Source organism: Prunus avium, chromosome 1 (assembly GCF_965620075.1).
Source record: "Prunus avium chromosome 1, drPruAviu1.hap1.1, whole genome shotgun sequence".
Lineage (NCBI taxonomy): Eukaryota > Viridiplantae > Streptophyta > Magnoliopsida > Rosales > Rosaceae > Prunus > Prunus avium.
In genome coordinates, this window is record NC_142284.1 from 59,617,891 (window position 1) to 59,635,678 (window position 17,788).

The following is a 17,788-nucleotide window of genomic DNA, read 5'->3' on the forward strand; positions in this document are numbered from 1 at the left end:
GTTATCAAATGCATCATTTGATATGTGTACTTGTTCCTACAATAATTTATTTTTTTTAAACACCTTAATATGATTTGAACATGTTATGCAACTAACAAGACACTATTTTGCAAGAAAATTGATAATTTGTACCATGCTTTGCAAGGAGCTCTCGATCCCATCCAAGATTTGGTTGTGCCAACAAAATGTATGAAAAATATACTAAATAAGTAGTCAACATAAGGGATCACGAGCCTTTATATTTAGCCTTGGTATGCATTATTTACATAAATACATTTAGAACATACCTTTTTTGGCCTTATTTTTTTGCTATTGGTTTTGTCCTTCTTCATCATTCTTCATCCTTTTGAGGGCACTTTTCATATTTGAGACTTGGAAAAAATAATTGATAATTTAAATTAAACTACAAAGGGGATGAGAGTTTCTGCAGAGTATCTGAATTCTTGCCTTATCAACACAAGCTTAACACAAGGTCCACTCCACTGCCTTCTTTATTTGAGCGGAATGATTTATCTATTACAACTATTGTCATTGTCAAGTAACATTTGAGTCTGGCTGTGGACAACTTGTAACACGATAATTCTCCATTTTCTCATCATTGTAAATGCAGCAGGCTGGCTTGGCTTATGTGCATGTCGCTTTCGGGATCAAAGTTAGGAATCAGAGGGGAAGAAGGAATGGGATGATTCCTGATTCGGATAAACTAAAAACTAAAAGAAGGAAGAAAGAAAGTTGTTCCACATTGATTAATTGCTCTCCGAGTAAGCTCCTTATAATTGTGCATCTACCACATTAGTTTTCAAGAAACTGGATCCTAAACCCAGATAATGTTGGCCTATAGTGAGAAATAAAAAACACTCTCTAACGTGTTTAAATTTTGGGAAATAAAATATGACTTGTCTTGTGTTAAGTGATTAGATCTAGTGGCTCAAATTAACTGAAATGAGAGTAAATTGTTGGAATTTTAAAAGATTTTAAAATTTTAACCGTTTTATTTATTTAATTATTTTGGCTATTTATTTTATTTATTGTGGGGGTTATAAATATTTAATATTCAGGTTTTATTTCAATATTGAATACCTTAATTTTGTGGTTGGTGAACTTTTATAGTTGGTGAAGATTACATGTTTTTGGATGCCTATAAAAGGCCACTCCTCCTTCACATTTGATACACACACAGTACACCATTATAATATCACATACCACAATCACCACCATAAACTAATTCTCTCCTTTTCTACTTCTATATATATTCTCTACTTTATATTATTATTTTGGCAATGGTTCTGTGACTTGGATACCCATATCCATCTATGAACGTGCTCATAGCGGATCTTGAGTTTGTGTACAAGGGGTCGTATCTTGGAGTCTTGTAGACCGTCAGTACCTGCACGTAGGGAGGCTACAAAGGCTTTAGGACAGCGTCTTTGACGTGCTTCACCGTACCAAACTCACATTCTTACTTATTATTTATTTTCCTTTTACTTACCTATTATTTTGTTTTCTTCAATTTCATTATACCTTAAAAGCTTTCCTATTTATTTATATGTTATTTATAATATAATGTTTTTGTGTTTGGCTTTACGGAAAAGGAAAACTATATTTTGTATATTTTTTATAACATAAATGCACAGAGCTTGTATGTAGAGGCTCGGGATTCTTCAATATTCTAACTCATTGTTTTATTTTTAGGAGCCTCTATTTAGTATCCATGTATTTATCCGCATTTCACTTCATCTTAATCGTTGTAATAATCGAACAACTTATGACATAATACCTCAACTACCATAAAATTAGTTTAGTTTTAACAGTCTAATAGTTCAATTTTACCCTTCTAATAAAGTTAAGAAAAAAACAAGAAACCAAACCCGGTCCTGGCGGAAGAAGGGAGGATCTTTGGGACCTCGGGAAGGTTTTGTGTAGGTTCCAAGAGGTTGGGATGGGTTTGTGTATGCTCCTCAACCTCACTTGGAGATGATGTTTTTGGTACTGTGGCAAATGTAGCTGCAAAATGTACTGTTGCAATTGCTGAGTCGTTGTGGTGGGTGATTTGAAGTTTGTGATATTTTCATGAATTGGTTAATTCCTCAACAAACTTTTTCTTGTCAAATTTCTTCCTAGATTTTGATTGCTTTATGAATTGGGTGCTGATTTGGTTATTATGTGTTTCTTGTCAAATAAATAACCATATTCAAGTATCATTTTTGTTGTTGTCAAAGTTAGGATGAGGAATTTCTCACGCACACAAACACTACAAATGTGTCATGGGTGTTTGAACATGACACTACTAATTTGCAAGTTAAGGTAATTTTCTACTAAGCTAGATCCCGTTGGCATATTGAAGCATAATTAATTCATAACAAACTACCAAATTAATAAAAACATAAATATACGAATTAAATAATATAGTTATTTTTGTAGTTAGAATAATATGATAATTTTGAAACACTAAAAATTCCAATAACCGATGATTCTTGGTGATATTCTAGAATATTTTATTTGAATAATAAACCACCAAATGAATAAAAGCATAAATTTAAGATTAAATAATAAAGCTAATTTTAAACCACTAAAATTCCAACATGCCCAAAGAATATCTTATCCCAATCTCAGTGTAAAGATATCCCCAACATAAATCGAAATGAAAACAAGAAAAACAAAAGCAAAAAGGAAGAAGAAATCCTTCTATTATTATTGATGGTCAGAATCAGCCAATCACTGTCAACGTCACATTTGCGATCGTCGTTTGATTGTACAGCCTGATCCTGTGCCCTCGTGCTTCACTTAACTTTCTCAGAGTTGAATTTCCGTTCCATCTACTTTGCGTGAAGAGAATTTCAAAACCTCACCAGAGAAGAGAAGCCAAACACAAATCAACCAAAGGCCATGGAAGAAGACACAATAGTCCTCTACGCAGCTCCAGGAATGGGGCACATAATCTCCATGGTTGAGCTAGGCAAGCTCATTCTCAATCGCTACCCCGAAAAATTCTCCATCACTATTCTCTACACCTGCGGCAGCGTTGTGGATACTCCAAGCATCCCCGCCTACATCCACCGCATCTCCCGAGCCCATCCTTCCATCTCCTTCCGCCAATTCCCTCTCGTTCAAAATGAAAATACATCATTAATTGGCCGCAGCGGCTTTGCCATAATGTTCGATTTCATCCGCCGGAATGATCTTCATGTCCGCCTCGCCCTCCAAGAGATCTCCAAATCTTCAGCTATTCGCGCTTTTATCATCGACTCCTTCTGCTCCTCTGCGCTGCCAATGGCGAAGGAACTCGACATTCCCACCTACTACTTTTACACCTCTGGCGCTGCAGCTCTTGTGACTTTTCTGTATTTCCCGAAAATCGGGAAACAAACCACCAAGAGCTTCAAGGATCTAACCGAGACTGTTTTCGAGTTTCCCGGGTTTAAGTCTCCTATCAAGGCCTCCCACATGCCTGAGCCAGTGCTTGACCGAGACGACCCTGCGTATTGGGACATTCTCTACTTTTGCTCACACTTTCCCAAATCTAATGGGATCATAGTCAACACGTTCGAAGAGCTGGAGCCTCCTGCAGTCCTCAAAGCCATTGCTGGAGGTCTTTGTGTTCCTGATGCTCCCACTCCTCCCGTCTTCTACATTGGGCCGTTGATTGCTGAAGAAAAACAATCTGGTGATGCCGCTGAGGCGGAAGTTTGTTTGTCATGGCTTGATAAACAGCCAAGTCGAAGCGTGGTGTTTCTTTGTTTTGGAAGCATGGGATCATTCTCGGGAGCTCAATTGAAGGAGATGGCAGATGGGTTGGAGAAGAGTGGGCAGAGGTTTTTGTGGGTGGTGAAGAAGCCTCCCCTTGATGAGAAAACCAAGCAGGTCCATGGAGTTCATGACTTTGATTTGGAGGGTTTGTTGCCAGAAGGGTTCTTGGAGAGGACCAAAGATAGGGGCTTGGTGGTGAAGTCATGGGCTCCGCAGGTGGCGGTGTTGAAGAAGGAATCTGTGGGCGGGTTTGTGACGCATTGTGGCTGGAACTCAGTGCTTGAAGCGGTGATCGCAGGAGTGTCGATGGTGGCGTGGCCGCTCTATGCAGAGCAGCACATGAATAGGAGTTTTTTGGTGAAGGAAATGGAGATGGCGATTGCTGTGGAGCAGAGAGAGGAAGATGGGTTTGTATTTGGGGATGAATTGGAGAGAAAGGTTAGGGAGCTGATGGAGTCGGAAAAAGGGAGAGAGCTTAGAGAAAGGAGCAGGAAAATGGGAGAGATGGCTTTGGCTGCTTGGGGTGAGTCTGGTTCGTCCACTGGAAACTTGGGCAACTTTATTAAAAGCATTACATAAGTTCCGGATTGCATAAGTAAATTACCAAGGGTGCACCTTCTCGTGGTTAACAAATTTTCACTATATATCATAATCTGAATCGTCATTTTCTTGTACATAAAATATCAATGAAATTGGAGATTGTTTAGTTATCCAAATGCATCGAACAAATCGACGAAATTAATTACGATTAAGATTTTCATTATGAACTACACATTTTTTTTTATAGATATCAACTATACATTTTAATTGTTAACCATATGAGTATTGTTGGAGTTATCAAATGCATCATTTGTTATGTGTGCTTGTTCCTATAATAATTTTTTTTAACACCTTAATATGATTTGAACATGTTATGCAACTGACAAGACACTATTTTGCAAGAAAATTGATCATTTGTACCATGCTTTGCAAGGAGCTCTCGATCCCATCCAAGATTTGGATGTGCCAACAAAATGTATGAAAAATATACTAAATAAGTAGTCAATATAAGGGATCACGAGCCTTTATATTTAGCCTTGGTATGCATTATTTACTTAAATGCATTTAGAACATACCTTTTTTGGCCTTATTTTTTTGTTATTGGATTTGTCCTTCTTCATCCTTTTGAGGGCTCTTCATATTTGAGGCTTGAAAAAAATAAGTGATAGTTTAAATTAAACTACAAAGGGGATGAGAGTTTCTGAATTCTTGACATCCTACCTGATTGACTGCCATTCTTGCTTCATAGTTGTCAACACAGCTTTGTTGTGAAAATGGACAAACACTTTCACTCACTCCCCTAATGATCTTGTTGTTGATGGACTTTGTGACAAACACAATGATGGATGAATCACACACACACACACACTTGAGAAACCAACCAAGCACAAAGTGACACAAGAATTTATAGAGGTTCAGCAATTGCCTACATCCTCTTGGTGATCCCCTTGAGAAATTCACTTCATGAAAGAATAAGTTACAACTTTGGTTTTACACAGAAAACCCCCTTAGAACTCTATTCTTTCCCCAAGCTCTCTTTTCTCTCACACCCTTTGCTCAACACTTTGATGCACTTGTGAACACTCACACAACCCTTAGTGTTTCCCTCCTTGGTGTCTAGACTCTCAAGACCCCAACTCAGCTCCTAACTTGAACTGATTGCTCTCCCTCACGTTCTCCCTTGGTGAGTTAACCTCCTTTGAACACAATAGCTCCCAGCTACTTGACCACCTTGAGATTAACCACACAATGTTTCTGCTTCAGCCACTTCCTCTTATTCAACTTGTTTTCTCTTCTTGTGTTATCTTACTTCACCCCATTACCTACATAAGCCAATGGACAAGAGATAAGATATCAGCTTGTCCTCCACGTTCCTCCCTTTAGTCACCACTTAGACTAAATGTCAGATCAAGTAGGCAAATAGAATCCAACTCAGCCACCTCCATTAAACCAGAAAATGGAGAGAAGAATATTCAAAATAAGATAACCAATTAGCCATGAGTGCTCTCCCAACTATCCAGCAGGTAGTCAACCTTCATTTACCTCAGAAGTGACCCACTAAGCCTCTGAAATCTTGTGGAAAGCGATAGCCCTCGAAAACACAGTTGAAAACACGTAAGAAAACGTCACAGCACGATTTGGGCGACCGGTCGCCAGGAACTAGCGACCGGTCGCTTTTGGGCAGAGTCGAAACACTTTGAATCTGTGCTAGGGCGACCGGTCGCAAATAGCTGGCGACCGGTCGCTGCCTCCATCACTTGCAACCTTAATGTGAGCCAAATTTCCAACAAGCTTAACACAAGGTCCACTCCATTGCCTTCTTTATTTGGGCGGAATTATTTATCTATTACAACTATTGTCATTGTCAAGTAACATTTGAGTCTGGTTGTGGACAACTTGTACAATGATCATTCTCCATTTTCTCATCATTGTAAATCCAGCAGGCTGGCTTGGCTCATGTGCTCGTCGATTTCGGGATCAAAGTTAGGAATCAGAGGGGAAGAAGGAATGGGATGATTCCTGATTCGGATAAACAAAAAACTTAAAAAAGGAAGAAAGAAAGTTGTCCCACATTGATTAATTGCGCTCTAAGTAAGCTCCTTATAATTGTGCGTCTACCACATTAGTTTTCATGAAACTGGATCCTAAACCCAGATAATGTTGGCCTATAGTGAGAAAAGTGACAGATATCACCACGACCCATGTTCTGAATAAGGACAGACTTCCAGCCGAGCCCGAACGTCTTTTTAAGTTTGAGGTGGGGGCTTATCCATCAAATTTTTTTTTTAATGGGGTTTTGGGTTTTATCTTTTATGCATCGAATTTTTCCGTCCCCTCTATCCCCTTCACTGTGGGGCTTATCCATCGAATTTTCCGTCCCTTTTATCCATTCCCAAATTTTGGTTTTTTGGTTTGAATTTTTCATTCCCTTCTATTATTTTCCCTTCATTGTGGGGCTTCCCCCTTCTATCCTTTAATGTGGGTTGTTTTCACCATCGAATTTTTCCATTTCCATCCCTTGTGTCACGGGATGATCGTGCGATGCGGCGCGGCGGAAGCAAAACACAAATTTCGCTCACACAAGCACACCCGTGCGGCCCAGGATCCCTTCGGATCCCAGTCAGCCTTCTTCCACTTTATGATATTCCTGACTCTCACAACTCCGCGAGAGGTTCATCATCATGTGTCGTCTCCCATAGGCGCCAAGCCCTATAGCTAGACAACGAGTCACACTTCCTTGTGACAACACAATCACTCCGCATCCGGCAACGAACCGTCGACGCCCATACATCAAGCGTTGCATAAGACACGTCAACTGCATCGACCACGTCGCATGCCAAACTCGTGGCTCGCTCATGTCTTTGTCAAGACATCGCGATCCAACACACCATCAGTTTACCCACACTTCTGTCACACTCGCAGGTCGCCCAAGCCTTGACGACAGATGTATTCTGAATGTCTCACATAACCATCTATGCATTGCATGGGGTTGCAACCCATGCGTACCGGCATCCAAATATCTTCCTTCCATCTTAGACAAGGCCGAACCCCAAGCCAAGTCCATTGAGTATTGCCAAGTATCTCGCTAGCCGACGGCATAGCGAATGCCATACATTGACCTCACTCTTTACAACGATGCGCAATACGAACGGCCCCGCCTGTTCGTATTGTCCTCTGGAATTCCTTTCCCTCGGAGACACAGATTATCCTTCAACAATCTTATGCCCGCCCTTATGACTACCTCCAATGTCATAAGGATGCTCGCTTAGTGCCAAAAGGGTGTAAGCACCAGGGGTGGTAGATAGCATGACACCATGTCACCCGCTATATAGCATTTTATGCATTTAGCCTTCTACCATGAGGGAACATCACTTATGCACGAGGAGTCATAATTGGGCATAACTAATTCATACGAACTCCGAATGGCAAACCGTCAGTTGCGTTGCCTGTATCTCGACATCACGAACGTCCCAGTATTTTAACCTTCATCAGATTCCTCCCGTAACCTTCGAAAATACCCAAAATACCCTTCAACCATGCAACCCGGCCAACACAAACCATTCTAGCTCTTAAGCTCTCGCCCTTCCACACTTAGACTACCTCATAAGCGCATGGATGTCCCAATGGAGTCACGATAGCACAAGCTTAAGTGCGATCCGTGACATTCTCCCCCACTGATAGTGTCGACGTCCTCATCGACGTGCATACTGCACTGCCGCATAACAACACCATATAGGAATATCCTTTTCTCTTCTCTCCAGGGACCACAAAACACCACTGTCTTAACCCATTTCAACTTATTTTCAAAGTTCCTCATCCTTCCCTCTTTGGGCCGAGACCTCCGTCTCTTGTCGCACTCAACCATTGAGCAAACACATAGCTCGCTGGTCAGTACTTCCACATTTTCCCCATTAAGGAGATGCACCCCGCCTGGATGTGACTCGTAAGCCAACTGTGTGTCCTCCACGGCCCCTCCATTCTCTTGCGCCTCTGCGCTGCCATACCTCATGGCATTCATGGTTCTCCCCCTTATCTCGTCGACACACCCTCCATGTGTCTCCAAAGCAAAGTTCCACAACACTTAGGCCATCACAATTCACCAAGGTTAGACATCATCCTTACTACGAGTAGAACCACCTATCTACCAAAGCCCAAACTCGGACTCGGCAGCACCACTTCCATAGCATCCCCACGGGAACAAGTAAGATGTCAACACCCAAGTTACTCCAACTTTATCTGCCATCAAGTGCGGACGTACTCCATATCCTTAGAAACCATGCCCACGATTAAGACTCCGGGAACCCCTCTTTATGGAACATTCCATCGTTCTGAATATCAGTAGCAACCTTATGTCAAATATTGTGCCTCACCCACTCGTTCTCCACAACTGCAAGAGCAACCACTTAAGTGACTCCTTCATTAAAGCCTAGCCCGTCAGCGACTTACTCCCTCAATGGAGCCTAGCCCGTCAGCGACTTACTCCTTTCGAAGCCTGCACCATTTCAACCATGAAACCCCCACAACTCTTCCCCGAACAAAGGTCTTGCACCATCCATTCAACACTCGTCACCCACTGAATTCAACCCAACTGTTAACTGTTATCACACCTCAATGGCATTCGTGGGTCTCCCCCACTTATCTCGTCGACGCACCCTCACGCCAACGTACCTCCGAAGCTCAGCTCCATAACACTTAGGCATTCACAATTCACCAAGGTAAGACATCATCCCTACTACGAGTAGAACCACTCAACAACGCCCAAACTTGGACTCGGTAGAACCTACTTTCGTAGCATCCACAAGGGAACAAGTACGACATCCTCCCCTACGTTACTCCAACCTTTTGCTTGCCCTTAAGTGCGGACATCCTATGTCTTTAGCTACCATCCTTGCAAGAAAGACTCTGAGATCCACCTTTGGAACACCCCAGCATTCCCAATATTAGTTAGCAACCTTGTGTCAAACATTCTGCATCACCCACACGTTCTCCACAATTGCAAAAGCAACCACTTGAGTGACTCCTTCATTAAATGGTATCAGAGCTGGACCCCAACCGAAAATGGTCGTGACACTTGGCATTGTAAAGTGTTATGTAATCACTTGTTTTCTGCCTTTCCTTCCTTTTATCTGGACCCAAGTTGTTTTGGGCACTAATGAGTATTACTAGACATTTATATTTTTAAGTCCTTTTTCTTTTTTTCTTTAAAAAAAATTACAAAAGATAGTCTATTTTAATTTCATCTAAATTATGGGAACGGAGATTCTAACCAACTTGACTAAGCCCATATCTGCGTCATTTCTTTTTTTTAATATAAAAAAGTATAAGGATATGTGAGTGGTTGATATATTGATTCTTTATGTTTATTTACAAGGAATATGAGAAGTCATTAATTGGGAAACATAAGAATTTGGAAATAAGGAATGGAAATTGAAATTGGAATCGGAAACTCTCTCAAGTGCTTTACCTAGACATACTTGAATTTTAACAAAAATTCCGGCGTTCTCCTAACAAAAACACTTCTCACAAAAGTACTACCGAGAATTGATCCCAAAAAAACGGGTACCCTTATGAGAATAAGTGTTTCCTACACAAATAGTCCTAAACGGGTACTCAATTCGGACCAAAAAACGGGGTCCTCAATCATATTATCACCCACCAAACCCCTCATTTCTTATTCTTCGATCTTTCACACTCGCACAGTTCAACACTTCCAGTTCGACAATTCCCACCCAAGACCAATTGTAAAGCCTTGCTTTTCTGATTTGCTTCCAAATTGTCAAAAGGTATTTCTTGTTTCTTTTTTGTTCTAAATTTCCACAAATTTGATAATTTAGAAATTTTACTCTAAACATATGTTGCATTCCTAAAAGGACACAAATTAATGTGCAAACAACCAATTAAAAATACCCGCAAGTGCACGAATCTAATGAAGTATAGATTATGTAAGTACGGGGTCGATCCCACGAAGAACTTGTCGGTTTCCTATAAGTTCTAATTTGAGTACGTAAAGAACACTAATTTTACACAACACACAAACACAATACAAATTGGAAACTAAAAATGAAGTAAGGAAGATAAAAGAAATGAAACAACACAAGAAAATAAAGAAAAACACAAACAGCACTTTCTATCACCCGTTTATCACCATTTGGACAGATTCGTTTCTCTGTTTTTCAGTTTCGACCTCTGTCCAGTTTTTGACCTATAACTTTCCAACCGTTTATCCAAAATTCACGTTCTTTATACGGTTGGAATCAGCACAGAAAATGCAAGAATACAACGCGGACCAAAAGTCCAAAACAATTACGAAACAAACAAAATTCAGTGACAAAGACACAAAACGTGTCAAACACGCAACTCACACACACATTGGGGGGGTTTTTTGATTTGGTTCAAGTGACCTATTTCTATTGCATGAAAGTAAATGGACTTTGAATTTAAATGTGAATGGCAGAGATGAATTATCAAAATGTGAAATTAAAATGTAACAAACACTAGGGTTTCGGAATCCACCCTAAACAATTCTACCCATGTTCATGGATACTCAAGTGATGAACTCTAAATGTATTGATGAAGATGTTCGCAATCAAGACCATGGGTCGTGGCTCAAGACGCATTGATTCTCTCTAATATACGTAAAGTGCATGGTTCGTGCTACAATACTTGTGCCCTCCTCATAACCGAACCTAGGTATGGTTCGTACTTCGATTCGATTGCAAGGAAAACCCATTAAGTTCAAAGAGAATATGAACATCACAAGAACCCTAATAGCATGGTGTTTACATTAGGTATTCAAGAAACCAATTCACATGGATGGTTCTTACTCCATCCATCTATTGCTTAGGAAAACATGAAGATACACATAATCCCAACAACCTCAAGAAGCATGCTTTCAAAGGTAATCAATCAAGGAAAACACACATCAAGGATAGATTAATTTGGTGAATTGGAATTCATCAATTGTTGTCAAGAAACCAATTCACATGATGCTCACTTAAACAAGTTCAATCATTTGTTGCTAATTAGAAATTGTGTTCTTGGTTATCTTACACAACTTCTCAACTTTAGCTACATGCATACAACCTAAGGTGATTAAGCAAAGGAAGCAAACACATATCATAAAATTCAATTAGTGAATGGGGTTCATCAACAACATCTAGAAATTCATACACTCAAGCATCAAAACAATAAGGTAATCATGTTTAGGGCTTCAACCTAAGCCCTAGCTATGGAGTTTAGTTCCTCATAATCATTTCAAACACAAATTCAAAATGAAATTAGAAAGAGTTTACAGATTTTCAGAAAATGATGAAAGCTTCAAGATCATCAATGGTGGAAGTCTTCTTCTCCACTTTTCTTGACTGCACCTTGTCTTTCTCCTAGCTCCAAGCTCCAAAATCTGCTCTCAATTGTGTAGAATGGTGGAATACCCTCTCTCCCGTTGCAAAAACTCCCCCAAATCTGATTGCAATCCCTTTTGACTTCTCTCTCTCCTCCTTTCCAGCTTTTCTTTTAGTATAAAACTTATTCTTTCTCTAAAGCTATTGCCCATTGTCCCCTTGCAAATGATGAAACCTTGTTTTAAGGTATAATCCAAGGCTCCAATTGACTCAGGAAATGCCACTCAAATGCAATCCATTGTTACCAAAAGGTGTGGTAACAAGTAGAAATAAAATGCTATTAAGTGGGGGTGAAAACTGGGCCAAAACAAACATCCAGAGCCAGCGTCAATTGTCCGATCAGCTGGATAGGCTACACTTGCCCAATGGAGCTCAAATTTGGATATGTTGTAGTTAACATCCATTGGAACAAGTCTTATGAAGATCATCACCTCATCCAAGGACCGGAACATGCTGATCCAAGGCCACGAAGTTGACCTACGAAAATGAACAAAAACAGAATTTATATCAAATAATGCACTTTTAGCTCATTTTCATACAAACCAAGGTAAAACCTATTAAAACACAAAAAAGAAGTAAAAAGCTATAAAATGTCAAGAACTAACTCAAAATAGTGGGTGAATAACATGAAAAAGCATGTGTAAAAATGAACCGAACAAACTTCCCAAACTTATCTTTTGCTAGTCCTCGAGCAAAACAGAAATTAAAACAAGACTCGAAACAAAACTTTCCGAACACTTTCTAAGGAGAGAGCAACTCATGCAAACGACTCAAAAGTTTTCACAAGAAAAACTCAGTTTACACATTATTCACAAGGCGGCAAAATTCATAACACAACATGCTCAAGTGTAGTAGTGTGATGGCCAAATGGAACTCATTCTCCAATTTCAGTTTTCACACAACTTCAAAAATCATACCAAGCACAAATGTAACTTCAAATCTCACCAAAGTTGTCATCTCACAAATGAATCACTCAGAAGAGGGCTATAATGCACACTCAGTTATAAACATGAGAATAGAGTTAAACCATAAGGGACTTAACTCGCAATAGAAATATGAAGAACTTGCATTAATATGATCTCAAGAAGGATGTCAAACACTTAAAAGTAGAAAAATGAATGCAATTCAACCACATGACATTTAAGATCAATTTAGGTCTTTAACATGGGTTGTAATGGGGCCAAGGGTGTAAGGTGAGTAAGAAATGAAGGATATAGATAATACAAAGTCCAAGGAACTCGTAATGCAAGAGCATAAAATAATTGTTTACAAGACTTCGAATCATCACGATTAGATTTTTTTCTTTTACCTGATCAAAACTCCTTATACCCTTCATTTACATTGATTCACTCCTTTCCTGAACAACCACCAATTTATTTTGAAGGCCCAAAAATGAAATTTCATTCAACCACCACTTAATCACAACTTTTCTCTTTTCTTTCACCAATTGTGTGATTTTTTTTTTCTTCGAAATTCCCAAACTTAGTATGAAAAACACATCCCAATTAAAGCTCATGAGTTCTTTAGAAAGGTAAATATTTGTTTTTCAGGCTAAGGCGAGGAAATATAATTGGTTAAATGAAAGAAAAGGTTTACATGTAGGCTCAAAATGGTTAACAATGGAAAATCATGCTTAAGCATGCATAAGGTTAGCTTGAAAGGCACAAACGATCCAAAGAGGGCCGTAATATCACTTCTTAAATGTCGTGAAGTCAAATTGCATAAGAATGAATGACTTTTAAGTGTTCAACCAAATCAATAAATAATGAGATCAAACAACAACTTTGATGACAAGAAAATAAGAGTATGTATATAACACTCATGAATTGAAGTACAAGGCTCAAAAGCTCACTTTATATGGTTATATAAGTCTAATTTGTGCTTGATACAATTCTTTGGGTCATGCAAATCCTTTAATTGGAAAATTATGAAACAAATGGCAAGTGTAAAGAAGGTTTCAAACATATCATGCTAGAACAATGCCAAATTTTTTTTTTATTTTTTAATAAAGAAAAAAAAACACTAAAATAAAATGAAATCCAATTTTTATTTAAGTCATGCAAACATTTATCACTATCTCATCATAAGTGTTCGGAAAGTGACTTGAAAACAAAAAAGACTCAAAACTGAAAAGAAAACAGAACAAATTAAAGCAAGAATTTAAGCGAAACGAAAAAGACTTGCTATCCCTTCCCAAACTTAGAAATAAACATTGTCCTCAATGTTAAAGAATTCAGGCATTAACAACGTTATAACAAGAAATAAAGGGAAAGAGCAAGTAAATACAAAAACAAAAAAGAAAAACAACTACAACACGGTTGCAAAACAAAACAAAACAAAACAACACAAAACCAAACAGTAAGCCCTAACAACAATCTTACACATGCAGAAATCCAGCCCAATGAAATGCACAAACCAAATGAAAGCCCAACCCAAACGAAAGCCCAAAAGCGAAGAAAGTAAATAAAAAAATAAAAAAAATAAAAAACAGAGAAACCAAGTCAGAAGCACAAAGAGCGAGGACTCAGTAAAATAGAAAAAAGTGGGCCCTGAAGTCTCGGCACCTGTGAGTCACGGGAAACAAAGTGAGAGACGTGTCGACAAGCAGCGGTCTCTCTCTCGGTCCCAAGCCAGAATTATTGGCTTCATAGGAAGGTGTGACGACTTTTGTTTCTCAAAAGTGCTGAAAGGCAGAACTGTAATTAAAGGGGTTGGGGACCAGGTGAGGTGACCTAAGGGGATAGGCCGTAAGGGCCGCGCAAAACGCAGAAGCGCCGTGTCTAGGGTTACGTAGAAACTAACTCTATAAAAGAAGAAGAGAAAGAGTTGGGGAAAAACACACAAACGCAGAAACACACAACAGAGAAAAGAAAGAACAAAAGAAAAGAAAGTTCAAATGGCTTCTTCCTACCCATTCTCGCTGGATCTCAACCTAGCTCCACCGACTCAGACTCGGGGCCAAGCAGTGGCACCAGTGTGGATGCCCTACTTTGCCTCTGCACGGGGGCACGTGACAGTGAATGACTCGATACTGCTGGACAACGATGTTGCCCTTGGAGTTGCTAGAAATCTAGTAACTCCCAAGGATATACGGGTGCTGGGATCAAGGGATGACAACCGGGTCGTGAGCGATGCTCTGGCACTAAGCGTGCAAAGCACCGCAACAGTCGCAAGTGTGGGTCATCGCCTACTTGCGAAGTCCCATGAAGTGGAGGTGCTAAGAGGTCAGTTGGCGGCGGAGCGAAGTATGGTGGAAGAGTGCCAGAGTATTATTAAAAGTTTAAAAAGGGAAAGGGCAAGGATAGTGGAGGTGAATCGACACCAGCTAGAGGCGTTGCGGGAAGAGAACCAAAATCTCTCAAAGATGGTAAGTGTTTACGCCCATGACATGAGAAAGCAGCTGGAGGACCTGGACCAACCGGGTAAACGCAAGAAAACCGATCGCGAGAGTAGGTATGCTCAAGCTAAGAGTGCGATCTTTGGGAGCTCGAGTGATGAGCCCCAAGAGGCTGTGCGTGAAGCCCCGGAAGAGGATAGCCATAGGGCTAAACTCAAAGGTCCAATGGCCGAGACACCGAGCACTGTGAAAGAATAATTTCTAATGTATTAGTGGTGTGCCTGGTTGTCTTTGCCCTTTCCGTGTATTTGTTTGTTGTTGTTGTTTTTTTTTTTTTTTTTTTTTTCAGAAATAAAAGAAAATGAAGTTGCAAAAGAAAAAGAAGCACACTTCCCAAACAAAACAAAGACGACAGCCGAAAGGGAAAACACACTTCCCTAACTAAAATAAGACAAAGGTGATAGCCGAAAGGGAAAGGCAAAAACACAAAACACTAGAAAAACACGGAAAAAAGAAAAGTAAAGTGAAAGTTAATGTGCTCCCCCTTGAAGCGATTAGGTCGAGCATGCCCGGGAAATCCGAAATGGCGTTGGCTCTCCCTCTCATCTGCATATGTCTATTTAAGCCACGCCTCTGCAAGCGGAAGAGTACCCTGCAATTCTTTCTGCAAACTCAAGGAAAACCATCAAAAACATCCAAAAACAAAACAATGGCATCCATATGTACTCACCTTGATGATCTCAACCTTGAGCTGTCACTAGCACCACCAAATTCCCAGATAAGGGCTCCTCCAAACCCTATCTTCCCAAACTCCTCATACCACCATGGCTCGGCCTCAAACTTCTCTGAGGTGGTGCCGCGAAGGGCAGTAATGCCGGAGGGCATGACTGTCAGCAGACTGACAGTTGCAGATCACCTGCATGTGGCGCAGAGGTCTGACCAGATGGCAGTGGACGAGTCCCACAATCTAACCGTGCTCAACGCGGTCTCGGCCACAAATTTGGGCATGCGCCTACTGGCGAGAACACGAGAGTGCGGGGCACTGAGTGATGAGGTGGCGGCCCTGAAAGCTCTGGTGGCGGACCTGCAGAAGCGGCTCTACAGTGCCAGCCAGCATGTAGAGATGCTGCAAAAGAGGAATGAAGATCATGTAGAGCTTTTGCAGGTTCTACAAGCAAGAACAGACAGAGGCAATTAGCAGAAGCCTCAGGTGGTGCAAAATGCAACAATGAACATGTGATTGAGAAATTTATGTTTTTTTTTTTTTTTTTTTTTTTTTTTCAAGTTTGTGTTTGGAATCACATGTATGGAATGAAATAAACATTTGAGCCAAAGTTCAGTGTGTGCAATCATGAAGCAATTTACTTCCCAAACTTAACAACAAAATAGAAACACAAACAAGTAAAGGAAAGTAAAAGTAAGAAAAACAAAGAGAAACAACAAGAAAATCGAAATTACCTTGGTTGGAGATTGAAATCCTAACTCAAAAGGAAAATAAATAAATAAAGTAAAATAAAAGTAAGTTTGAGTCTAGAGAAACTCCACTTTGAAGCGATTAGGACGACAACAAACTTCTTCTATTCACCTTGGGTTGCCTCCCAAGAAGCGCTAAGTTTAAAGTCTTTTGCCGGACTTCCAACATACTTGGGTCACTTGGGGGGTTTTGGCTCAATCGCCTCCTTGTGCCGAACATGAAGTTTCTTCAAATCCCTTTGCCATCTAATCAACCCATTTCGTATTCTTTTCTTTTTATGCACATGAGTAGGTTTCAAAAGCAATTTTAAGCGCTCTTCAATACGTGGATTAGATGGAGGAGGCACAAATTTAGGGTCGGGTGGCCTTCTCATTTGAGTAGAAGGAGTGACATTGAACATATGATTGGTGCTTGGAACATGGATGTTCAGCTTGTCTTCCTTTAGTACTTCAAAAACAGAATATGGCATTAGATTAATTGAAGCACCGAAATCAATTAAAGGTTCCTCAAATAATTTATCACCAACTATACAAGGAATTGTGAAACTTCCTGGATCTTGCAAATTGGGAGGAAGCTTCCTTTGCAAAACAGCAGAAACCTCTTCCGTTAATGCAACAGTTTCGCATTCCTTGAGCTTGTTTGCATCCAAGGAAGGAATATTGACTTGCACTTGCTTGAAAGTTTCCAATATGTCCTTGGCATGTTGATTTTTCCTAGAACTCATCAACCTGTGAGGAAAAGGAGCATGTAAGATATCTTCATCAGTAGGTTCACGACTTACCTTCTCCTTTCTTGCCCTTCTTGCAAGTTCATGCTTTGGGATCCACTCAGGTGAAGATGCTGCTTGTTTATCTTCCCCCTTGTTGATTTCATCATTTTCCTTAGGCCCAATCACTTGCTCAACCTGCATTTCATCAACATTGTGAATCAAATTTTTAGAACCATCAATTTCACCAATTACCTTACCAGTTCTCAAGGTAACTGCTTGAACATGCTCACGCCCATTTTGTATCACTGTTTGGCTAGACATTATCCTAGCTTCCCTTTGACTCAAAGATGTGACAATTTGCCCCACTTGATTTTCTAGATTGGCAATGGCCTTAACCATTTTCTGCATGTGGGTATCATTCCTCTGCATATGGGTGTCATTCCTCTGCATGATGAAACTATCTGTGTGTCTAACCATTGAAGCAACAATTTCTTCCAAAGTTGGTCCTTGAGGTGGTTGGTGAGATTGACTAAGTGGTGGTGGATTATAATATTGGGGTTGACCATAAGGTGGACAAGTAT

The 17,788-nt window shown here is 40.1% G+C and overlaps 1 pseudogene; it reads left to right on the forward strand.

Moving 5' to 3' along the window:
- Nucleotides 1-2,808: 2,808 nt before the first annotated feature.
- LOC110767066 (UDP-glycosyltransferase 88F5 pseudogene) lies at nucleotides 2,809-4,457 on the forward strand (annotated as a pseudogene).
- Nucleotides 4,458-17,788: the final 13,331 nt, after the last annotated feature.